The sequence below is a fragment of the Somniosus microcephalus genome, chromosome 18 (genome assembly GCF_052327205.1).
Source record: "Somniosus microcephalus isolate GS21.2 chromosome 18, FLI_Smic_1.0, whole genome shotgun sequence".
Lineage (NCBI taxonomy): Eukaryota > Metazoa > Chordata > Chondrichthyes > Squaliformes > Somniosidae > Somniosus > Somniosus microcephalus.
This window is the reverse complement of record NC_141004.1, coordinates 34,081,354-34,108,074: the sequence shown is the minus strand read 5'-3', so window position 1 is coordinate 34,108,074 and position 26,721 is coordinate 34,081,354.

Sequence of the window (26,721 nt, the reverse complement as noted above, 5' to 3'; positions counted from 1 at the left end):
TCCAATAGTGCTCCCGCCAGGTTTCACCATCGTGTTTCCCACCAGGCGTGTTTCACGTGGGAAAAGGGTTAAATTCGCAAGGGTCTTTCAAAATAGGATTATAGAGGCTATTTAGTACTTGTTAAGGGCCTTAACGACCTATCCCGCCTGTTGGAGGCGGGACGGAGTCGGGACCATTAGACACGACTGAGTTAAGTTGCTCGGAGTCAGGAACCAGGCGGGGTGGGGGGGGGGGGGTCCCGACCACCAGTTTTCACAATTTTAACCCCCCGCACGTCTCCAATCACGCCTCCACGGCCCAATGAAAATCCTGGCCCTAATGTCTAAAGGTACAGTTAGTGGAGTGGAGTTCAGCAGCAATCCATATCATTCTCTGTTATATAGTTAGATCTAGTGAAGATCACTTCCTTTTCTGAGGTTGCCCTGTAGAGGATTCTGTGAATGAGATGTGTTGTCCACCAAACCTGATCTTATAAGTACGTCTTACCTCATGAATGTTGGCTAGCTGACCAAGGTGGAAATGATTTCTTCTCTATTCTTTCCCTCCTATATCTGTGATTTAATTGTAGTTTCTTTCAGTCTTTGTACCTGATGATAGATGTGGAAAAGTCACTTATGCACATGGAAGTTTGAGCTTTGTAACTTGGATCTTTACATTGTATGAATGTAGCATGAATTTATTTCCCAAGAGTCCCCGGCTGTGGCTCCCGCCCGCCAGCCAGGTACTGGATCTGGCCAGGTTTGGGTGAGAGTTGGAGAAAATTTATTCAGATGAGGCCCGGCCGTTACGATCGGGACTCCACGGGTTCGCCGTCCGGTTTGGGACTCCCGCATACCATACCCACCCCACCCCACCCCCTTTAATGTCAGAGCCTATGGACTGGATTTTCATTGAGGAGGCGGGTAGGAGGCGGGACTACAACTTTTGGGGTTGTAGTCCCACCTCCATCGAGTTCTAGCCAACCCACGTGATTTAGACTTGATTGAGCTTGTTGAGCCCACCCAGCAGGCTCAGCAGGCCAATTAAGGGCCACCCGGCAACAGGTGACGTCACAGATTGAAATTTCATCTGTCAAGACTTTTTGACAGATGAAATATCAGTGTTTGACAGCTGTTTGAAGCTGTCAAACACTGACAATCTGTACTCCAGGTTAATTCCTTCCTCTCAGGATGATTTAGAGATCTCCCCGGAACAGAAAACAGAGGCTGCAGATTTTGACAGCTGGCGGCCATTCTGCTTTCTGTGCCGGTGAGATGAGGGACTCCCAAGACCCGAAGGAAGGAAGGCTGTAAAGGTAAGTAAAGGTTAGTAGAACTTCTTTCAACACTTTACACACACCAAACACACTTACCTCTGCACTCATGCACCAATCACTCACCTGAACACCGGACATCTCGACCCCTCCAAGCGCTTCATCCCGACGGCCCACCTCGCTAACTTGGCGTGGTTTATGGCCGTCGGGAATCCCACATTTCAACAATGAAAATAGGGATTAGGCTAAAAACTGCCTGTTAACTACCTGTTAACAGGCACTTAATTGGCACAAATCCCCTTCCCGCCTCGGGGAGGCGGGTCCCAGTGCGGGGCGGGTACCCGTCTCCTTTGAAACTGGCATGGAGGCGGGTTGTGGGCGGGATGGGGTCAGGACCCCCGATTTCAAGATTTTAAACCCCCACATGCCTCCAATCCCGACTCCACGGCCCAATAAAAATCCAGCCCTATGTGTCAATCTGTTGGCAGCCTTCTTGTTGTGGCCTCATGCCCCACTCCAGGACATGAGCATATTATTTAGACTGACATTGCAGTGCAGTATTGAGTGAGTGCTATATTGTCAGAGGTGCTGTCCTTTGCATAAGATGTTAAAATTGAGATGCAGTTTGGCTGCTCAATTGAACATAAAAGTTCTTTTGGCATATTTGTAAAAGAGTAGAGTTTCCCTGGTGTCATGGCAAAGATCACCCAAAAAAGATTAATTGGCCATTCATCTCATTTGCTATGTGTGGGACCTTGTGTATAAATTGGCTGCCGTGTTTGGCTGCATAACAGTGACTGCATTTCAAAAGTTTTCATTAGAATTAGTGAAGCAATGTGAGATGTTCCGAGGATGTGATAAGGTGCTATATAAATGCTAATTATTTCCTTATATATGGTACATTATTGCTGTACAGCAGGCGTAGCATCTTATGTGCTTCATTATGAGTATGTATGTGTATTATTAATGTTATCATTGGTAGACCAGCAATGGGTGGGGGAAAGTAGTTATCGGAAACACGCTGGGATTGATTTTCAGTGTGCCGTGAGGCAGGCTTTTAGGCGTGCGGGGGGCTAAAATCCCGAATGCGGGGGTCCCGACACCATCCCGCCCAAAACCCGCCTCCATGTAAGTTTCAAAGGAGGTGGGTACCCGCCACACACTGGGACCCGCCGACCCGAGGTGGGAAGGGATTAGTGCCAATTAACTGCCTGTTAACAGGTAGTTAACAGGCAGTTTTTAGCCTAATCCCTATTTTGAAGGTTGTCGTGTGGGATTTTGACGGCTCCAAACCACGCCAAGTTAGAGGAGGCGGGCCGTCGAGTTGAAGGACTTGGAGGGGTCGAGATGTCGGTGTTCAGGTGAGTGATGGGTGCATGAGTGCAAAGGTAAGTGTGTTTGGTGTGTCTAAAGTGTGTAAAGAAGTTTAAATTACCTGTACTTACCTTCCTTCCTCTAGGTTTCGGGAGTCTATCATTCAGCCGGCACAGAAAGCAGAATGGCCGCGAGCTGTCAAAGTGACAGCCTGCAGCTTTCAGTGCCGGCGAGATTTCTAACTGAGTCTGCGTAGAAGGACTCAGGTTAGAGGTAAGACTGTCAGTGTTACAGTGTCAAACAGCTGTGAAACACTGATGTTTCATCTGTCAACACGTCTTGACAGATGAAATTTCAGTCTGTGTCATCACCTGTTGCCGGGTGGCCCTTAATTGGCCTGCTGAGCCCGCTGGGCGGGCTCAACAAGGTTAATCAAGTGAAAATCGCGTAGATTGGTCGCATCTCGATGGAGACGGGACTACAACCCGAAAGTTGTAGTCCCGCCTCCTTCCCGACTTCTGAATGAAAATCCAGCCCGCTGTGTATGTGTCTGTCATTGATTAATACAAGTAATAAATTAAATCAGTGTTTGAAGAAAGACATTCTGACTGAGTGAACACTCGGGGGAAAATTGAGTCGCGTCCCCTTTGGGGCGTTAACTTCGCCTAAAGTAGCACCCCGAACAAATTAGCGCCCCCGCGGCCAGAATTCACCGGTAGCGCCCTAAGAGGGAGGCGGGACGTTACTGGAAGCACCCCGCCTCCCTCTTAGGGCATTGCGAGTGAATATTGCGGCACGTTGCGCTGCAATACTGCAGGCCTTCCTCCCCTTCTTAAAGGGGAGGGGCCTAGTGCAGCACGGCCCGGGGCCCAGCTGGACCACCAGGGATCAGAGTGCCGGCAAAAGAGCACAGCCAGCACTCCGCGCGGGGGTGGGGGGGGGGGGGCTTCACGGGGACGGCAGAGAGGGCAGGTGCTGGCAGGCGGCCAGCAACAAAAATGGCCGCCCGGCACCTTCCCTTTAATTAGCACTGCCCCAGCCACAGGTAGGCCCCCCTGACCCCATTGGACATAGTGTCCTGCTGAATTTCATGGGAGGCGTTGGCGGCGCCGCACCCGGGTGCTAGTTCCTTTATGTCCCATTAGCGCCCTCTTAGGGCACTAAAGGGAAGTGCAAAGCAACCAAAATTTTAGGCCTCAAACTTAATTGAATATGCTTATGATTAAACACAAGAATCACCTACTTCATCATGTCAGTGGCAAATGAGAGCCCCCTAAAAAAGTAGTGGGTACAACAGGTCAGAGACTGTCCTCAAATGGGAATATTGGACTTTGCCGTTAATATACCAAGGAAATAAAGACAGCAGGTTGATTTAAGGATTGGAATGTGGTCTAATCCAACAGACTAACCTGCCTATCCTCAATTCCCCAGTACACCAGTCAGGTATTCACTTAAATATAGAATTATGGTTATTGGCTCTTGCCTACTTTAATATATACATGTGAAATAGATGGGTTTCCTATCATAGTTGGCTAAGATAGACTATTCATAGCACAAGCATATAAAGAATGTAAACTGGACTGGAATCCTTACTCACTTTCTTGAGGTGTTTTCAGGGAGAATTATGTCAAGGTAAACATTCTCGTCACTCAGGATTGATCACTCAAGTGTCAGTGCTTATCAAAACTTCAGACACATTTGGAATATCACTGTTAATCTATTTTAAAAAATCAGTTTGCAATCTACGATGAGGACTGTACCTTCTGGAGATCTTGAGTATAGTACCACTCCAGAGTTATTCATAACATGCCAGGAAACCCACGTAAATATGGCAACGGTTAACTTTGGCACATGTGTAATTAGTATTTGCAACACTACTTTTCAAAGAAAAATACTTGCATGGAACACCATAAGCAAAATTGAACGAAAAAAATCATAAAAGACCTGATGGGAAACCAATTGTTTTGTTTTTTAAATAAGTATTCATACATTCTAGCTCTAAAGTTTAACATCAAGCGAATATTTGCATTTTTAACGGTTTGTTTGGGAATCTGGATGTGAACCAGAACATAACACAAAATAACAGCGATTGATTTATATTTTACCCTCTTCTGGGCCTCTTACTGCTGCCTCTGTACCTGTTAAATCTGCAGTTCACAAATCTCCACATACCCTGAGATAGAAAAGCGAACAAATGAAAATTTACAGAACCATAAAGCAAAAATCACAAGAAGAAAAATAAATCAATAAAGGAATTATATACACATAGGGGGTAATTTCAAACCCTTCAGTTAAAATCGCCTAGGTTACTTACCATTTGGGCCCACTGAGCTGTCGGCAAGGAAACCTGGCCAAAGCTGGCGAAGTCCATTTTGTTTACATATGCAGCAGTGCTCTTCTGGGCCCCACAAAGAAAGTTTAGGCCTCCTCTGCCCTGGGCTTCCTCTTCCCTGATCGCTAGGCCTTCCAGAAATGCCCTCCCTGCAACCTACCTGAGTAGAGACAGCTCCTTCGGTCCTCGGTGGCGGCCTCCTGCCACCTGACATTGCATTCCCGTCCTTCTGCCAACAGGAACCTGACTGAGACTCTGCAGTTGAAGCCCGGGAGTTAAAGCTCCTGGGCCTCATGTTTCCAAGGCCTGGACGGATTGCTCCCCACCTTGGCCCCCGTCCCAAGTTAAAATCGAGGCTTTAACGAGCTGGTACTGAATCTCACTCTGCACTCTTTCAATACCAGAGATTTATAAAAGCACATAGGGAATTAGGATGTGCATTCTAAGCATTTATACAGGAACAACCACAGTTGAAAAACATATCTCATAGTTGTTAATTAAACAAAAAACACTGCACTAACTCAGAGAAGTGTTAGCAAGGAATGCAGTAGGAATGAAAATAACAGGATTATGAACATTTTCTGATATATGTGCCATCATGATAACAAAGTAAATACACTGCAGGAAGGATTTCCATGGGCCAAGCCACTCTTTCAATTCATACTGCTCTTGTGTTAGGAGCAAAACATACACATAACTGGAGGTTGAAGTGCACAACAGGTGGTGGAGCCCCGGACATGGAACAACTCATTGATAGTTGAATTGTTGATAGCTTGGAGGGAGAGCTTGCCAGGCTTTGGACCTTCAGTGATCGAAGAATAGTGCCAAAGTCATAGTTTGTACTATATTATTCAGGTATTCTGATTTGGGCATAATGTCCACGCACAGATTGTCCACAACTATATAATAGTGTATGTAATGACAATACAGTACCCAAATGTCAGCTGTGTCAGCCGTGGCTCAGTGGATAGCACACTCGCCCTGAGTCAGAAGGTTGTGGGTTCAAGTCCCACTCCAGGGACTTGCGCACATAAAGCTCGGCTGACACTCCAGTGCAGTGCTGAGTGAGTGCTGCACTGTTGGAGGTGCCGTCTTTCGGATGAGACGTCAAACCCCGTCTGCTCTCTCAGGTGGACATAAAAGATCCCATGGCACTATTTCGAAGAAGAGCAGGAGAGTTATTCCTGGGGCCAATACTTATCCCTCAACCAACATAACAAAATCGGATGATCTGGTCATTATCACATTGCTGTTGTGGGAGCTTGCTGTGCGCAAATTGGCTGCCGCGTTTCCCACAATACAACAGTGACTCCACTTCAAAATGTACTTCATCGGCTATAAAGTGCTTTGAGACGTCCAGTGGCTGTGAAAGGTGCTATATAAATGCAAGTCTTTCTTTCTTGATGGATAACTGTGCTCATTTTCAAATAATGCACCATTTTCTCCCTTCACGGAGTGAAGAGAACCCAAATCAGATCAGAAGAACACCAGTCAGCAGGGCATTAAGCATCATCAGCCCCATTTGAAACACGCACCAGTAGTGATGCACGTACTGCAGGAGATTTTGGTACTTTAAAAGCACAGGCAAATCCCTAAGCACCGATGAGGAAGGGTACCGGTGGTGGTGGTTGATGCGGCTAGTACAGCATCAGGCCTCTTCAATTCAATTCAATTCAATTCAATTTTATTTGTCATATATGCAGCAGACTGTGTACTGCACAATGAAATGTTGATTTTTATGAGTCCTCCCAACATTGGAATAAATATGGCATAACAATGATAAAAATGCTAATAGAAATACTAATAGAAAGACAGTAATAATAAATAAAACAACAGTAATAAATAATAAATTAATCGTTCATGAGTCTTATGGCCTGGGGGTAGAAGCTGTTTCGAAACCTGTTGGTACGAGACCGTATGCTTCGGTATCTCTTACCGGACGGGAGCAGGGCGAAGAGGTTGTGGCTGGGGTGACTCGCGTCTTTAATGATTCTCAGGGCCTTCCCCCGACACCTCTCGGGGTAGATATCCTGCACAGCAGGTAGTTTAATTCCTATAGTATGTTGTGCAGCTTTCACTACCATCTGTAGAGCCTTGCGGTCTGTGGCGGTGCAGTTGCCATACCAGGTAGTGATGCAGCCGGACAGGATACTCTCGATGGTGCACCGGTAGAAGTTGGTGAGAATCTGGGGGGCCATTCCAAATTTCTTCAGTCTCCTGAGAAAGAACAGGCATTGGCATGCCTTCTTGGTTACAACATCGATGTGATGGGACCACGTTAAGTCCTCCGTAATGAATACACCCAGGAATTTGAAGCTGCTGACCCTCTCCACCTCAGCCCCTTCGATGTAGATTGGGGTGTGTCCCTCCCCCTGCCGCTTCCTGTAATCCACGATCATCTCCTTTGTTTTGCTGATATTGAGGGAGAGGTTGTTGTACTTGCACCATTCTGCTAGAGCTCTTACCTCCTCCCTGTAGTCTGTCTCGTCGCCATCTGTGATCAGGCCTACAACGGTAGTGTCATCAGCAAATTTGATGATGGAGTTGGAGTTGTGCGTGGCCACGCAGTCGTGAGTAAACAGGGAGTACAGAAGGGGGCTGAGCACACAACCCTGGGGAGCTCCCGTGTTCAGGATCAGTGTGGAGGAGGTGTTTCTGCCTATTTTCACCACCTGGGGTCTTCCTGTTAGGAAGTCCAGGATCCAGTTGCATAGGGAGGTGTTAAGTCCTAGCTCACTGAGCTTGTTGACAAGCTTGGAGGGGATGATGGTATTGAATGCTGAACTATAATCAATGAACAACATTCTCACATAGGTGTTCCTCTTATCCAGGTGTGATAAGGCAGTGTGCAGTACAGTGGCGATGGCATCATCCCTAGATCTGTTTGGGCGGTAGGCAAATTGGAGTGGGTCCAGTGTGTCAGGTAGTAGCGAGTTGATGTGGGTTTTGACCAGCCTCTCAAAGCACTTCATGATGACAGAAGTGAGTGCTATGGGGCGGTAGTCGTTTAAACAGGTTACTTTTGTTTTTTTGGGGACTGGAATAACCGATGTCATCTTGAAGTGGGTGGGGACTACAGACTGGTACAGTGAACGGTTGAATATATCCGTAAACACGGCTGCCAACTGGTCAGCGCATGCTCTAAGGACACGCCCAGGGATTCCATCTGGACCGGGTGGGTGTTCACTCTCTTAAAGGTCTTGCTCACGTCAGCCACGGAGATTGAGAAGACCCAGTCGTCCTGAGCTGCGGGCGCCCTTGTAACAGGCCAGTTGTTGTTGGCCTCAAACCGGGCGTAAAAAGTGTTAAGCTCATCCGGGAGAGAGGCATTGCTGGGCATGACACAGTTGGGTTTCCCTTTGTAGTCTGTAATAGATTGTAGTCCACTCCACATCCTTCGCGAATCTGAGCTATGATAGTGTGACTCCACTTTGTCCGTGTATTGTCTTTTTGCATTTTTGATGGTTTTTCTGAGGTCGTACTTTGATTTCTTGTACTCATCCATGTCCCCAGAGTTGAATGCGATGGACCGTGCTTTTAGCATAGCACGGATATCGCCATTTACCCATGGTTTCTGGTTGGGAATTGTTCGTACAACAATCCTCGGAACAACGTCATCTATGCACTTGTTTATGAAACTAATGACTGAATCTGTATATGTGTTGATGTCATTGTCCGAGGCATTCCGAAACATATCCCAGTCAGTGGAATCAAAATAGTTTTGTAACTCTGGTGAGTTACCTACATTCTTGCTCACAAGATGTGTTCTGTGGAGGAATTCAACACCCATATATGCACTATTATAGAGGAGCGATGTCTGCAGTCTACAATTAAGCAGGTGATAATTGTCGTGGGATTTACAGCAGGGACTTCAGTTACAAAGGCCATTGGCACAGCAGCAGCATGGTTCAATGGTAACACTTTCAGCTCTGAGTCAGAAGGTTGTGGGTCCAAACCCTGGTCTGGAACGTGAACATATCATCTAGACTGAAACTTCACTGCAGTACTGCCGATGACTGCATTGTCATAGATGCCATTATACAGATGAGAAGTTAAACCGAGGCCCCGTCCGCCTATTCAGGTGGACATAAGAAAATCCCATGGCACTATTCTAAGGGCAGAAGAGTTCTCCCTGTATCCTGCTCAACATTTATCCCCAACCAGCTCCATCAAAAACAGATTAACAGATTAACCATCGTGTTGTCCGTATAGAGGCTCTCCACAAGATGAATGAATCTTCTCGGTACTCCCATCCTCTTTAGACCTTATGTCCAACTGAGTCAAAAGCCTGGACCTCACAAAGACTAGCTAAATCCTTCTTGTTGCTCTTGGCCCCCTTTATAATGTTTTGGAGGATGACAAAGAGAATTAACTTGACATTATCTCACTGCTGTTTGTGGGACTGCGCTGTGTGGAAATTTGCTGCTGCGTTGCCTAACAACAGTAACTGCACTGCAAGAGTAATTCATTGGCTGTGGATGGCTTTGGGCCAACCTGAGGATGTAAAAGACACTATAAAATGCAAGTTCTTTCTTTTTTTCGCTAATTAAGGCTTCTATTGCTTCTGAGGTTTTGTGGGTCAAGCTCCAAAAATGTAGATACAGCCATCTTCAGTTCACTTGGAGAATGATTACAGACAACTATGAGGGAGGGACTCTACAACCACGTACATGACCACTGTTCTGTGTTCAGACAAATCAGCGAGCAATATGAGGATCTGCCCTCCAGCAATGGCACGTGTGGAGTGGTGGAGGAGCAGCCAGTTGGAACTCATTTCCGATCAGTTCGGTAGCATCATATAGACCTGCACAAATGACAGTAAACACTAACCTCTAAAAGCAATAAGCTGACAGAAATTTCAGTAAAGGAGAACAATGTTCCACAGCCATGCAGTCACCTGCAAGATCCCGCGCAGGCCACTCACCGGCTTTTACATTGTAGGTACCACGCATGCGCAAAAATTTGAATGGGCCGCGCATTGGGGGAGGCAGGCCATGCAGGAGGCAGTGCAGCTTACGGTGGACATTGAGGGAGACCCCAACCCCCGCAAAACTGATAAAACAGGTGGAAGATTTTTTTTAAATTTCCCATGCAGCCCGTTAGTTGGTTATGCATGTCAACCATCCAGTGGTACTCTTTCAACTGTGGGAGCATATATTAGGAGGACATGCGACAACAGAAATTCGTGCTGCACAAGAGGCAAAGTAAATTAAACACAGGCACTAAAACACAAAACAGAATGAATTCACTTTCATTGCATTCGCAATCTATCATTCTTTTATTGTGCATTAAAAAAGCATCAGTTGCCCAAATGGAAACACCAAAGTGACTGACATCTGAGTGAGATGTCCCTTGGTGGGTGTCTTGAATGGTGGTGTGGCATAAAACTAAATGCAGTCTACCCTTCACTGCCACTGATACTGTAAAGCAGTCAGCTTACTGTCCCCGTGGTTCCCATGCTCTCTAACAAACAAAAAAATCTGCTTTGTATCATTTCCCTCTGTTGTTACTCTGTGCTCAAATTTTCAAATCTTCTGCTTCCTAACTCCAGGTCTGAAAAGGAGTAAAAGACTCACTTTTGGATGGCTGTGGAGTTGGAGAACGCTGTACACTTTCCTTATTAATGGCCTCAATGAAGTCTTAACAAGCTCAAATCAGCTTTTTTTCTGAGCTTTTTGCTAATTTTCGATAATCAATTTCTGAAGGTGCAGGAATACTCAGAGCAGTGCTGAATGTGAATCAATAATTTGTTAACAGGTTCTACCGCGAGTACGCACTATTTACTTTTTTTGCTAAAATTAGCAAATAGATGAAAGTATAGCTCCGAGTGCTTTTATAATGACAGCTATGGATATCTGTTCCAACCAATTGTTGGGAATTTGCCAGTATCACAGCATGTGAGGCGTTTATAAGAAACTACAGAAGACTATTAAATTCTCATGTTTTCTCTGAAGTCAATATTACAATCATCATAGTTAAAGAAGTGCACTTTTCAAGATATATTCTGCAATGTTCATAAATTTACCAAAAACCAGACCCTAAAATATCAATTTTGCGGCTGGTACATTTTACCAAAACAAATGCTCAAAAAGACTCCAAGTAAGAGAATCAAAGATTATTCTGAAGGAACAAGTGCAATAATTACCTGTAAAGTGACTGTCATAATTTTTTTATTTCTTCTTGGGATCTGGGCGACACTGGCAAGGTTGTGTTTATTGCCAATCCCTTGTTGCCGAGAGGGTGGTGGTGGCCTTTATCCTTCAACCCCTGTTGTCCTTGTGCTAATTCTGCTTCCATGATGGTGTGAGGTAGGATTTTAACCCAGCAGTGATGAAGGAATGCTGACATATGAGGGTAGATTTTCCCGAACCTGTCGGGAAGAAGGCGGGACTTCCCCTTTCGGGTTTTTGACCCACCTACTTCGACTTCCGGCCAATCCGCGCGATTTTCCCTTGATTGACCTTGTTGAGCCCGCCCAGCGGGCTCAGCAGGCCAGTTAAGGGCCACCCGGCAACAGGTGACGTCACAGACTGAAATTTTATCTGTCAAGAGTTCTTGACAGATGAAATATCAGTGTTTCACAGCTGTTTGAAGCTGTCAAACACTGACAGTCTGAGTTCTGACATGAGTCATTCTGCACAGACTCAGTTAGAACTCTTACCGGCACTCAAAGCTGAAGGCTGTCACTTTTCACAGATCGCAGCCGTTCAGCTTTAATTACCGGCTGAGTGATGCGCTCCCGACGGCTACAGGAATAAAGACTGTTGTGGTAAGTACAGGTAAGTAAAAGTTCTTTACACACTTTAGACACACCAAACACACTTACCTTTACACTCATGCACCCATCACTCACCTGAGCACCAACATCGCGACCCCTCCAACTCCTTCAACCCGACGGCCTGCCTGCTCTAACCTGGCGTGGTTTGGAGCCGTCGGGAAACCCACACGAAACCCCTCAAAATAGGGATTAGGCTAAAAACTGCCTGTTAACTACCTGTTAACAGGCAGTTAATTGGCACTAATCCCTTCCCGCCTGGTTTCGGTGGGTCCCAGTGCGGGGCGGGTACCCGCCGCCCCTGAAACTTACGTGGGGCGGGGTTTTGGGCGGGATGGTGTCGGGACCCCCAAATTCAGGATTTTCCCCCCCACACGCCTGAAACCCCACCTGACGGCTCCACGAAAATCTAGCCCATGCTGTCTGACTTTGGGGTGATGTCATTCTCATGACATTGCACTCATGTCCTGCTCAGTGGTAAAGGTCATGGGACTGGGTGATGCTGTAAAGGGCTTTTTTTTAAAAACTCAGGACTAATCAATGGTTATTTTTGGGGGTCTTTGGTGATGAATATGGCACGTTACTGATGGCTTTATATTTAGCACATTTAAAAAATTATAATTCTAACAAGCATTGTCTAGTGGACTAGTGGGTAAAGGCATCATCCAGTGTACCATAAAGCCATACAGGCTAGGTTTGATTTATTACCTATGCTGATTGGGTATCCTATTGAACCCTGAGCTGAGTTTCTGACTCAATATCCTCTCCATCACAAAAATAACACCTACTTTCACCTCCGTTACATCACCTGGCTTCGGCTCTACTTCACCCCATCTGGTACTGAAACCCTCATCATGTCTTTGTTACCTTCAGATTAATCCAATACTCTCCTGGCCAGCCTTCCATCCTCTACTCTCCGTAAACTTCAGTTCATCTAAAACTCTGCAGCCCGTATCCTGCTCATCCATCAGCCCCGTCCTTTTATCTGATTGCACCTTTGTGAAGCGTGCTTGAGAAATGTTTCGACGTTAAAAGCATTCTATAAATGCAAGTTGTTGTTGTTGAGTCAGCTGATCTCAGTAAGGGACGCAAGCTTCACTCGCAAGTTGCAGTGCTGCTACACATTGAGAGAGTGGAATCCTTTCCTTTTGATTCAGGCTGTGGTATTCATCAAGGCAGCACAAATGGCCACATGGATGTAATCTGTGACTCTTTGGATCTTTGGAAATCCTGTCATTCTGTAAAGCTGAAATGCTTGGCATGCTGCCCCCAGCTGTCCAAAGAGAAGTAGATTAAATTTCTAACTCTAGCAAATGACTTGCTTAATGCATCCGTGCACAGCAAACTTGATGTTTGCAGTGGCAGCCTGCTGAATTAAATTAACATTTCTTGGGGGCCCTGGGCCCCAAGGACGTTTGGGGCCCTTCCACCTCCCCTGCACAAGCCCAAACCACCCTCCCACCCGATCCATTTAAACATAAGCATGTTTTACTGGGGGTCCCATATTTGCACGGGGCACCTGGCAATTACCTCCGATTTGACTGGGGCAGACACTGCAGCTGGGACACGTGGAGGTAGGAGTGCCTCTGCCTACATATTTAGGCTTGAGAGTAAAGACAGATGGGTGCAGTGTTACCTGAATAGTCTGGCATCCCTCCATTGGTCTTCTTCTTCTTCTAACAAGGTAAAGGGGATTTCCAAATGGGTAACCCATTGTGCCCTGTCAGAAATGGGCAGGGGGAGAATGGCAGCCGCAAATCAAATGGCATAAAGGCAGATGGTAAATAGTTGGCAACAGAAGAAAGACATTTTAAAATATCTCCAAAGTAGGTTGAGAAGTAAGGATTCCACAAAGCTTCAAAATATATGTGATGGACTATTTAGTTCATATCTGCCTTTTCAGCAGCGCCTATCAATCCTGAATACCCATTCTATAGGAGTGAGAACAAATGTGCAATCGTGAATTGGCCGCCCGTTATACATCCCGCCCGACTTCAGTGGAAAGGGAAATCGGGCAGGGTGTAAAGGGCAGCCAATTCACTTACCGCACATTTTGCACTCCCAGCGAAGTTCAATTTCATCCCCCAAGTCTTCACAAATTGTGATCCGAGGATTGAAGTATAGAGAAAGAATGCCTGAACTAGTAAAGCAGCTGATCTTCTGTACTGCAAATACACTGAGACATTTCTGTCCAGTAGATCACTAGTGCCATCTTGTGTCTATCTCTTAAAATGTATTACAAAACCCAGAGATTTGGTATTATTGTGAAGACATTAACCATCATTCCAATGTACCACCTGTAAATAGCAAAGCTACTTCTGCCACTCCACCCAACCCCTTGATATTTGACCCTGCCTTTTTCAATCAGTTGTCAGTCATGTCTGTTTTATTAGATTTGTGTCAGTGCAAAACTTGTAGCTTGTCCATTTACTTACATATACTCACTGGGAGAAAAATAAATAAAAATATTTGTTAGATGCATGGAAAGCCATCAAAATTAATTTCTCATTAAACTGCTATTCAATTATTTCGTGAAATATTAACAGTTCCGTTAATTTATGAAACACTATACCAGCACTTGATGACAGAATTACTTCCTTTACGAGCGGAGTACCTATTATAGTCCACTGTTATACTGAATGGCATAAGTTTAAAAAATACATTTACCTGCAATAAATCTCAAATGCTAAAATTATCCCACTGATGAGTAATTTTATTGCATGCTCAACACATGGCACCATTGGTAGCAACATAATGCTGATAGTAATTACCACAACTCTGCATTTTTCCGATATAATTTAACCCAATACATTAGGACACAATGATTAAATACCAATTGAGCTCATTATGGGACAGACCTAATTAAAATTAATTATTTCCAGAATTTATAGGATGGTGTAAAGTGGAATTAATACCTCCCACTCATTTACACAAATACTTAATCAGACATATTGCATACATTTCTGACACAAATGAACCTGCTTTGAGCCATGCAGCAAGATTGATTAATTATAATTCAGTTGTCAATGTATTATGGCAATCTTTTATATTTTAAACTCTCATCAATTATTACATTGTACAGTTGATTGAAAGGGTTATTTACAAATTCAGCGATCTGAAATTCTGCTCTGGGCTACATTTTAACATTAACTAGTATAGTTAAGATCACAGGATCACAAGATCTTATGGATGAGAAGGGCCATGTGGCTTATCTTAACTCATCTATCCAGAAAGACCCTACAGTCCCTCGTTGCTACATCCAATTAGTTCTTAAATGGTTCCAGAGTTTTGATCTCCAAAGCTTCATTTGGAAATCCATTCCAAGTATTGATCACTCTTTGCATGACGAATAACTTATTAGCTTTAACCTATGTCCGTTTGTCCTACTCAGAGTAGTATTTCAGGTTAACCTTTTTGATACCATTTACTATCTTATATATCTCTATATAAGACCACCTCTCAGGTGCTTCCTTTCCAAACTGAAAACAACAACAACTTATCTAGCGCCTTTAACGTAATAAAATGTCCCAAGACGCTTCCCAGGAGCATTATAAAACGAAATTTGACACTGAGCCACATATTAGGGCAGATGACCAAAAGCTTGGTCAAAGACATAGATTGTAAGGAGTGTCTTAATGGAGGAAAGAGAGGCGGAGAGGTTTAGGGAGAGAATTCCAGAGCTTAGGGCTTTGGCAGCTGAAGGCACGGCCACCAATAGTTGAGTGGGTAAAATCGGGGATGCTCAAGAGGCCAGAATTAGAGGAGCACAGATATCTCGGGGGTTGTGGGGCTGGAGGAGATTACAGAGATAGGGAATGGCAAGGCCATGGAGGAATTTGAAAACAAGGATGTGAATTTTAAAATCGAGGCATTGCTTAGCCAATGTAGGTCAGCAAGCACAAGGATGATGGGTGAACAGGACTTGGTGTGTGTTAGTTAGGATAGAGTTTTGGATGACCTCATGTTTATGTGGGGTAGAATGTGGGAGGCCGGTCAAGAGTGCGTTGGAATAGTCGAGTCTAGAGATAACAAAGGCATGGATGAGGGTTTCAGTAGCAGATGAGCTGAGGCAGGGGCAGAGTCGAGCGATGTTACGGAGGTGGAAATAGGCGGTCTCAGTTATGCTGCGGATATGTGGTCGGAAGGCCATTTCAGGGTCAAATATGACACCAAGGTTGCGAACAGTGTGGTTCAGCCTCGGACAGTTGCCGCGGAGAGGGATGAGTCAGTGGCTAGGGAACAGAGTTTGTGATGGGGACCGAAGACAATGGGCTCGATTTTAACTCAGGTGTGGGCTGTTGTCATATTATCCGAATTTTGTGTTTCCCACACGAATCTAAATGGATGTGGGAGATTGATGCAATTTTAACTCAATTGGCCAATTGATTTCCAACGTGTGAGAAGCCTTTGCAAAGGGGTTTTCATGACTGAAAGTCCCCTCCGATGACGTCATCATTGCTGCTGTATTTAAGGTCCACAGCAAGCCTTGCTCCTTCTGCAGGCTTCCAAACTTTCTCCATATGGTGTCAGAGGGACCTGCAGGAAAGATGACAAGCGGAGGACAAGAGCAGCTCCTCGCTTTGACGAGGCGGCACTGCAGGCATTGGTGGATGGGGCTAGGGCCAACAGGGAGGTCCTGTTCCCATCATCAGGGAGGAAGAGGCCTCCCACTCAGACCAAGGCTGTGTGGATGCAGGTGGCTGAGGTGGTCAACTCCTTGGGAGTCACCCGCAGAACCTGGATACAGTGCAGGAAAAGATTTCATGACCTTCAGCGCACTGGAAAAGTGTGTATGAATTTCCCATCACCCTCAATCTGATCCCCATTGCCTTTCCTCACCAGCACTCAGCTTTAGCAATCTCTTCCTCCACATCCCACTTGACACTGACATCCATGCACCCTTACCCATTCCCTCTCTCTCTATGCTCACATTCACAGAACTATTCCACCATGCAGCCCTCACACTCCCTATCACTCTGATGCTTTGAACACAACTGACAACACACAGGGAGGGCCCTTGGTCTTGCAACCTCACTCCATCTTTGTCTCCTTCTAAGTATCTATGCTATGCAATCTCTACACTCACTCCTTCATTCTCACTCAACCTCCACTTGTCTCCCTCATTGCAGGAAAAGAGAGCTCACAACAAAAGGGAGCAAGCCAGGACAGGAGGAGGGCCACCCTCAATAGCCCACCTGACCCCCTGGGAGGAGGCCATCCTGGAAATCATGGGCATTGAAGATGATTCGCGCGTGGGGGACGGACAGACGGGTGCAACACAGCAAGCTGGTGACAGAAAGTTTCCCATCTCTCTCTTTGACATTGCATGAGTCACTGATAATGATTGTGAAGCTGTAACAGATGCACTTATGAGCACCTGCAAAAAGCTATGTGCATGTAGCCTTTGCATCACATCTCTGACTCTTTCCTTTACTCCCCCACAGGACCATCACAAGCATCCGTCCCCCCTAGCCAGGAATTGAGGCTGAGCAGCCAGACTCCTCAGAGGAAGCTTTAACCTCTGAGGGCGCAGCGTCAGCAGAATTCAGTGCACCCAGCACCAGCGCAGGCACTCACACCTCGGTGGGACCTTGGGGTCATAGAGTAGTGTTGTCACCTGATGTATCACAGCTCACAAGTGAGCATCAGCAAATTGTGGCGACAGGGACAGCAGTGGAGAGTCCTAGTCAGAGGGCGCAGGACTCTGCCAGCTTGGCTCAGCAGCATGTCGACCCTCTGCCTCTGGGTCCATCCATAAGATCAGAGGTGATGGAACTCCAGGCACAGATGCAAGAATCTCTGGCAAGTTTTGTCTCTAGGGTCACTGCGAGTGTGGAGCGAATGAAAGAGTCCGTAGCGACCATGAGCAGAGCCTTTGTGGAGTCATTGGCACATGAACGCATCAACACGGAAAGGATGGCTACCTCCGTGGAAATGATTGCTACCTCTGTGGTAAGGCTGGCTACCGTATCGGAGAGGATGGCTATGGCCATGGAGGAGCTTAGTCGCCAGGGTATGAAAAACATGGTCATTGTTCAGAATAGAATGACATCTCTTGAGGAGCGATGGGCATCTATTGAACAGAGAAACCAGACCTTCATGGAAATCCTTCTGAGTAGGACTGCCATTGCAGATACGGGTCCCCATGGCCCCCCTGATGTGCAGCAAGGTGCTCTCCAGCCACTTGCAGGCACGGAGGGGGGCCTGACCCATGAGAGGGAGGTTGGTGGCAGACCTCAAGGAAGTGGGGGTTCCTCTCCAAGCGCTCACACTTCCATGCCACTGCCGAGTCCTCGGTCAGAGCCCCACCGGAGTCCACACCCAAGTGAGATAGACGTCTCCACCCCTGCACAGCCGCAGGAGCAGCAGACTGTTGACGAGCCCTCACAGGCTCACAACCCCAGAGGATGCCCACCAAAGGTGTCGAGATAGGAGCAGCAGGAAAGTGAGCAAGGGGCCTCCACATCTGCTGAAGCCACAAGGGAAGCACTACGTAGGAGCACGCGTAAGAGAAAGATGAAGCACAAGTAGTCACAAGGGTAGTCACTTGGGAGAAATTTGATGTATTGTTAGAAAAAGCCATCAGATTAATAATGTTAATAAAAAATCTGATGGCTACTGCTGTAGTTGTGGCGTGTGTCATTTCGCGAATGGGACTTTCACATTGAGGGCTTAGGATTACTTGCAATTGTCAGTATGCTGGTCAAATAGCTAGGAATCTGCAGAGTCTTGGCCATTGTCGATGCTCAGGTAAGAGGCTGCGAGGCAAAAGTGTTTGATTGACTAGGCTAAGCAAATCTGGCCAGGATGAGTGCGTTCCTTATATCCCAGGCAGCAATGTTCTCGCGTAATGCTGCCGCTTGTTGATGGGCCTCTGCAGGATGTTTGTTTTCGCCCTCCTCCTCCTCCTCCTCCTCATCTGAGGAGGATATGTGAGGAGCCACTTGGTTCAGGAATCTGCAAGCCACGACGCTGTGCCATGTTGTGAAGTGCACAGCAAACCACGACGATTCTGGAGACCCTTGCTGCTGAGTACTGCAGGGCTCCACCTGATCTATCCAGGCATCTGAAGCGCATCTTCAGCAAACCGATGGTCTGTTCGATAATGGAGCTGGTGGAAATGTGGCTGGAGTTGTAGCGCTCCTCAGCTTTGTTGGCTGGCCTCCTCAACGGCATCATTAGCCACGTCCTCAGGGGATAGCCCTTGTCTCCAAGTAGCTATCCGTTAAGTTGGTCTGGTGGACTGAATAGCGGTGGCACACTAGACTGGCACAGTATGAAGGAGTCATGGCAACTGCCAGGGTACATGGCACAAACATGCAAAATCTCCTTCTTGTGGTTACACACCAGCTGACGTTGAGGGAGTGAAAGCCCTTGCGGTTGACAAAAATACCTGGATTGCGATGGGGTGCCCTAAGGGCCACGTGTGCAGTCAACGACGCCCTGCACCCTTGGAAAGCCTGCCAGATGAGCTAATCCAACCGCTCGCGCCGTGACACTTGCTCGATCCTTGGTGAAATGGATGTGATTGTGCGCGAGGGCAAAAAGGACATCGGTTACCTGCGTAATGCAAGTGTGTGCGGCCACCTGGGAGATGCCGCTGATGTCTGCTGCTGATCCCTGGAATGAGCCTGAGGCAAAAAAGTTGAGTGTGGTGTGTAACATTTGCATATTGAATTATCATTGGCCCGCAGGCATCTGTAAGGAATACCTATTATATTCACATGTGATCACATGCTGAGTTGTCATTGGCCTGCAGGCATCTGTAAGGACTACTATTGTTTTGAAGACCCAGGCTAGGGGTCCTAATGCCAGGCTTTTCCCCACGGATGCTGCTATGAGTAAGATCAGACCTAATGCTTAATAAAAGAGTTACACTGTAATACTCCGTTGTCCTGCAAGTTATTATTTTTGTACAAATTGTGCAAAACAAGACACGGTGGTGACTTTGATGGCCATTGGTAAGGAGTGTCCACCTGGTCCTCTGGGCAGCCGGTCTTGCTGTAGCATTGCGCAGATGTCAGTCACTACCTCTTATGAAAGTCGGAGCCGCCTTTGGCACTGCTGCTCAGACATGTTGAGATAGGTGACCCTGCGTCTGTAGACCCTGTTTGGGGGGTATCTCCTGCGCTGACGGGCTTCCAGGCGCTGGTCCCTTCTGGCTTGTGCAACCTCAGGTGGGTGAGCAGCAGCCTGGCGCTCCTACTGTTGCTGTGTTGCTGGTGCTGCTGTTATTCCTGGTTCTGCTGCTGACGTGGCTGGTGCTCGAGCTCCTCTAATGCCCAGATGGGAAAGAAATAAATGGCTCCCATTCTTCTGGTATATGCCTCCGTTGAGGAAGAGCTGAGTCAAGGTGGCGAGAGGGGTTTCCCAGGAGGCCACACTGGAGATGGGTGTGAGGCTCCAACCTTACACAGGTGTGGTTAAGCCTGGTAAAAGTTGCCCCAGGCCTGAGACAAAAAATCCTGCCACCTGCAAATGATGGCTGATCAAATCTCCTCTTTAATGGTTGACCTGCAGTTGATAGTCAGCAATCCAATAGTGCTCCCACCAGGTTTCACATTTGTGATTCCCACCAGGCGTGTTTTACGTGGGAAAAGGGTTAAAGTTGCAAGGGCCTGTTAAAATAGGATTATAGAGGCCATTTAGTGGTAATTAAGGGCCTTAAAGACCAGTCCTGCCTGTTGGATGCGGGACGGAGTCGGGACCATCAGACACGCCTGAGTTAATATTGCTCGGAGTCGGGCCAGTTTCTGCAATTTTAACCCCCCGCACGCCTCCAAGCCCGACTCCACGGCTCAATGAAAATCGAGCCCAATGACTTTGGTCTTCCCAATATTTAATTGGAGGAAATTCCTGTTCATCCAGTACTGGATGTCGGACAAGCAGTCTGACAGTTTAGAGACCGTGGAGATGTCGAGAGAGGTGGTGATGAGGTAGAGATGGGTGTCATCAGCGTACATGTAGAAAATGTGTTTTCGGATGATGTCGCCAGGTGCAGCATGTAGATGAGAAATAGGAGGGGGCCAAGGATAGATCCTTCAGGGACACCAGAGGTAACGATGCGGGAGCGGAAGAGAAGCCGTTGCAGGTGGTTCTCTCGCTATGATTAGATAGATAAGAATGGAACCAGGCGAGTGTAGTCCCATCCAGCTGGACGATGGTGAAGAGGCATTGGAGGAGGATGGAGTGGTCAACTGTGTCAAAGGCTGCAGACAGGTCAAGAAGGATGAGGAGGGATAGTTTACCTTTGCCACAGTCACAGAGAATGTCATTTGTGACTTTGATAAGAGCCATTTTGGTACCGTGGCAGGTGCGGAAACCTGATTGGAGAGATTCAAACAAGGTGTTCCAGGAAAGATGGGCACAGATTTGGGAGGCGACAACACGTTCAAGGACTTTGGAGAGGAAAGGGAGGTTGGAGATGGGGTGGTAGTTTGCAAGAACAGAGGGATCAAGGGTTGTTTTTTTGAGGAGAGGGGTGATGACGGCAGATTTGAAGGAGAGGGAGACAATACCTGAGGAGAGAGAACCGTTAACAATATCAGCTAACATGGGAGCCAGGAAAGGAATTTGGGTGGTCAGCAGTTTGGTGGAAATAGGGTCAAGGGAGCAGGAAGTGGGTCTCATGGACAAGATGTGCTCAAAGAGGGCATGAAAAGCTCAATTCTCTCCAGTCTTTCTTAATAACTCAAAGCCCTGACACTAGGCCATCTATAGTAAGGAAGTTGGGATTCAGATAACCATACTTAGCAGAACACTGTGTGACGTAGGGCACCTCACAGCACGATTTGAACTTTAAAATTCTAAAATAGTAATTACAGTTTCAGCATCCAGGGAAGTGTATAGGTAAAGAAAATCAACACCTGCCGTCTCCATCTGCCGCTCTCCCGTATTTAATTTTCTTTCTAATCAGAAGACTAAAGGGTCGATTTTAACCCTGCCTGCCTGGCAGAAACTGGGCGGGCAGACAGTTAAAATGGCTGCGACAACTTACCCCTCTCCGATTCCGCTGCCTTCTCATGGGTTGCAATTTTAACCTGCTTTTTTGAGCAAGCAAGCAGGACACTCACGGAAGGAAGTGAATATTCAGATCGGGCTCTGATGATGTCATTGGGACCCGACCGCGCTTTTAACCCGATCCCCATAAGGATACCTTTGGCTTCCTCTGTCCTGGTTCCCATCCGCTCGCCCAAATCCAATGCCCTCCCAACCCCCATCCTAACCACTTTCCTGCCGCCCAAAATCCAGCTCCTGCCCTCCGGCCAACTAAAACTTCCCACTGGGTTCAGTTGGGAGACTGACGGGGCCCATGTAGATGAGGGAGTTAAAATCGACTGGACCTTACACTGCGGAGGGCCAGACGATTTACAGCCCGCCTCGGCCCAAACCAACACATCTCACACCAGGAGTTAAAATCCAGACTTAAGACCCATTGCTAAAAGGAATGGAATCCAGTTTCACACTTTTAGTTTTAACTGGTGGTCAATGGAAGCTCAGAAAACCTCTCCTATGGCATCAGGGTTTCTGAGGTCGAATTTATATTAGAGTACCATTGATGGCAGGAATACATGCCAACAACACTACAACCAGCCTGACTGATAAGTTGAAAGTCTCCTCTTTCTCTGGCTGTAAGGCTCGTAAGTAAATTGAGACAGAGGCAGGTTTGAGCAGGTAAAAGTTCTGAGTTTAGTGTTGGAGTCAAGTGGAGGGAGCTTCCCCTGCAACTGGCCAGTGCTTTAACAGATGTAGGACTGACTGACTGGATGCAAAAGTGGAGGCAAAAATTCAAATTCCTAGCATTGATACTGTTATGTCTGACATTGGTGATAGGTACTCGATTGCCTTGGCCTGAGCACATGGAGTTTGATAGTGCTGTTATCATTGTATTGTGTATAGGTATTCGATTGCTTTTGCCTGGGAGTGTGTGTGTGGAGCAGCTATTAAAAAGCAACATGAACTGAACTCTGCTTACGGCCTCTGGATTATCTTTGCAAACACAACAGATACCGCAATAAGTTTTGATACATTTAGCGCAGAGAAAATCTTCCTCCTTAGTTTGAAGATGTTACGTACACCACTCAGTACACTACTGATGTTAGTTACAGTTGTAGGTACACTGGGCAATCCTTGCTTCTAAGAGCATCATATTCTAGGTTCCAATTCTATTTTAGTGAATGAAAATGGAAATCATGTGATTTGTTGGTCCAGCATAGTGAAAACAGGATCTTACTCATGTCGCATACATACTAGTAGAGATCAGCTTTTGTAACTGTACCATCTGCCTGCCAAAAGGTGGCTATAAATGGAAAACCACGAAGACAGAATCTCACTCTCATGGCTAACACGCACGGAGAAGTGAGATTCCCAAGGGAAATACTTAAGAAACATTATGTTCGAATAAAAAGAAAAACTGGGCAATAATTATTACCATCATTATTTCAGCAGTGGCTGTTACTCTGGTTTATAAACAGTTTCAATACATTGCCAGCTTAAATACTGTTGCTTATTGAAGAGCCAAGGCTGCTTCTTTGATTCTGGCTCATTAATATGCAGCAAGTTGAACACTGAAAGACACAAAGACTGAATACACTGCTTAAAAACTGGGAACTGACCAAGAAAACGTGAAAGGTGCCCCCAGATGGTACTTTTGAATCTGTACATTCCTTGTATATGTTTCAAAATTATGGAAATGTAAGGTTTTTGGATTGGACTCTCTTGTTTAAGGAGATATTCATCAGCCATAAATCATTTAAAACATTTCTGCCATTTTTGTGCAAATGGTACTGTTAAGTATGTGTATTGTATTGAACAATTAACACAAAGACTTAAACGTATAACTCAAACAGGTCTTTACTGGTTGGAGGTAGGGACTATACTGAATACAAGATTACTGCACAGTGCTTATATACCGGTGTGTTCACCCCCGGTATTACGTCTACAGCAGCCTGAGAAAGTAGTACATCTCTTAAGGTGGAACAGGCTTAAGCTCTCTTAAGGTGGAACAGGTTACATACACAACACTCCTCCCTTCTTAGCTTTATAGTCATCCCCCCCATTTAACATAACGTAATAACATATATACATATATAACTTCATGTTTAACGTAACATATCACAGATTCAGTCTCTGCGGAAAACAGTTCACAGATTCAATCTCTACGAACAGTTGCAACATACTCTTAGTGGGAACAGTTTACAGGTTCAGTCTCTGTGGGAACAGTTCGTAAATTCAGTCTCTGATCTTAATTCGTTCCAGACAGCATCTTTTCGTAGTGTTCGGCCGGAGGTAGTAGAAGTAACAATATTTTAAACAATTATTATTTTCGGCCTCTTCTTTTTCTTTTCTGCCTTTTTACAACTCTTGTCATTCCCATCTTCTCGGCGGACAGCTGTAATGCTACCAACTCTCTATGTTCTTTAGACCTTAAGTGCTTCCTCCGGATTTCAGCACTTTGGGAGTTTCCATCACAATTTGGGCATACCACATCCTCGTAGTATTCACTATCACTCAACAGGTCGAGAGGCCCTTCTACTTCTTCCTTACCCAACTGGACGCTATCCGACTGCTGTTCCTTCTCTATCTCTCTTACTTCCCGTAGTAGAGCCACCTTCTTCCGATGTTCCGTAGACTTTTGGTGCTCCTCCATGATTTCTGCACTTTGGGGGTCGAAGTTACAAGCTGGGCAGGACAGGACATTGTAATATTCGGAGTCGTCCGACAGGTCATGGTAATATTCGGTGTCGTCCTGAGCTAGGCCAGCGAGAGGGTCGTCTATTTCCTCCATACCCAGCTGGACGTTAGCCAGCTCTTGTTCCAAATCCAGACATCTTTCCTGAAGAGACTTCTTCATGTGTACCTCTGCATCCAGCTTTTTCTGGGCTTTCAGCAAGTCGTTTACTAGTGACCTCATTTGTGATTTTAATACTTCAACTTCCTTTGGAGATTGATTGCTCGGACTATGCAGTCCCTCTACCGGAGCAGCTGTTTCAGCGGTCTGTTGTTCTACATTGACGTGAGTCAGCGTACTTTTGGCATCCAATGGCTGCTCTGTTGCAGTCGTTTCAGTCTGTGTCGTCACATCAGCCATCTCAATGACTTTTGAGAGCTCCGAACCCTTTTCCTTTGAAGATCGCAGCTCGTGTTCAAGTTTTTCCCATTTCAGAGTCTTGTCCCTCAGCATATGAAGGAGTTGGCTGACCGTTAACTCTTCTGACACCAGATTATGGCACGCACCTTCAGAACCTGAATCAGCTTTGATTCGTTCGGCCTCCTCGCGCAGATGGTTGGTGTGCTCCTGCTCCATTTTCTCCATCAGTTGCTTCTGTTGCCTTTCCAGATTCTCCCACTCTGTAACAAAGAACTTTTTTATTTCATTCATCTCTTGCTCAAAACGGCGAATCATTTGTTCTAATTGCTGTTGTAGTTTGAAATGGAGTTGAGTTCGAGCCCAGTGTCCCTCAAAAATGTGCATATCAGTAGACTTGACAGACTCAGAATTCTCTGTTAAACTATGTTGTTGTTGCTCAGTGGAATTCTGTGCTGAAACTTTGTCTTTTGCACATGGGTTGGTCTTACCATCATCAGTTCTAGAGTCTGGGCTGATTATCTGCACCGAGTTCTCACTCTTTATGGCTTTTAGCGAATGCCAGTCCATATTTATGTTTCTAAACCACTCCCGGCCTAGTAGTGGTGGACCTCCCTCCGGTAGCACATATAAGTCCATTATTTGACTTCCTTCGCCCTTGTTGGCCACTGCAACCTTTATTGTCCCGATGGGGTACACTCTCTGCCCCGTGTAGGTTGTCAATATAATCTCCGTATCCTGTAGGGGAATATGTTGGAATAACCTTCTGTAATCTTTCTTATTCATGACCGACAATGCCGATCCAGTGTCCAATTCCATTTTTACTTGGACTCCTTCTATCTGAAGAGTAACCCAAATTGTCTGGAGGTCTGCACCCTTACCAACGTTGAGTACCCTTAAGCTAGCCAGTTCAATACTGCTTGCGTCTGAATCGGACTCCTGTTCGGCCACCTTGTGTACCTTTGCGTATTTCCCTTGCGGTGACTTCTTGTTGCTGGTCTTCTTCCCTGACCTGCATACTCTAGCTATATGTCCAAGCCTACCACAAGTTCTACATTCTTGGTTTTTAAACCAACACTGGTTCTGATCATGCGTTGTCTTTCCACAACGATAACATTTAACAGAACTCACACCCAATTTGTGTGCACTGAGCTCCGGTGACCGTAGCTGCATTACTGCCGTGCCTCTCGCTGCGGCTTCGTGTGCTGCTGCCATAGTGACCGCCTTCTCAAGCGTCAGCTCATTCTCCTCGAGCAGTCGCTTTTGTGTATCCTGTTTAAATAAACCACACACAAATTTGTCTCGTAGTGCATCTGTCAGTCCCGTTCGAAACTGGCAATATTTCGCTAATTTACGCAATTCCAGCAAATATTCAGCATTGCTTTCATGCTGTGGCTGCCTTCTGTCGTAAAATTTAAATCATTCCGCTAGCATCAGCGGCGTGGGGTTTAGATGATCTTTCAGGACAGTAACAATCTCATCGAACGTCTTATCCGCCGGTTCATCTGGTGATAACAGGTGTTTCAATTGCCCGTATGTCTTCGCACCCATTAAATTTAATAATGTTAGTGCCTTATCAGCCTCACGAATTTTATTGGCCTTACAATAATTTTTAACTCGTTCAACATATATGGCCCAATCTTCGATGTCACTATCAAAGTTGCTAATATTCCCGTGTTTAGGCATTGTAGTACTTTATCAGATTTGCAATTTCTCAGATTTTTTTTTTTTACTGCTATCCAAGATGGCGGCTTCCCGCTCTTGCCGTCGTCCTCCGCCCACAAAATGGCGGTTTTCCCGCGCTTGGCGGTCTTCACCCGTCCCCCGACGCCGTCTCCCTTCAGCCCCGAGTGCGGCCCTTATCTCCGCCGCGATCGATAGCCCGCGCTGTGCACCGCGGCTCTCGCACCTTGAGCTTCTGCAGCCGCCGCGCCTTTCAGCCCGAGTGCGGCCCTTATCA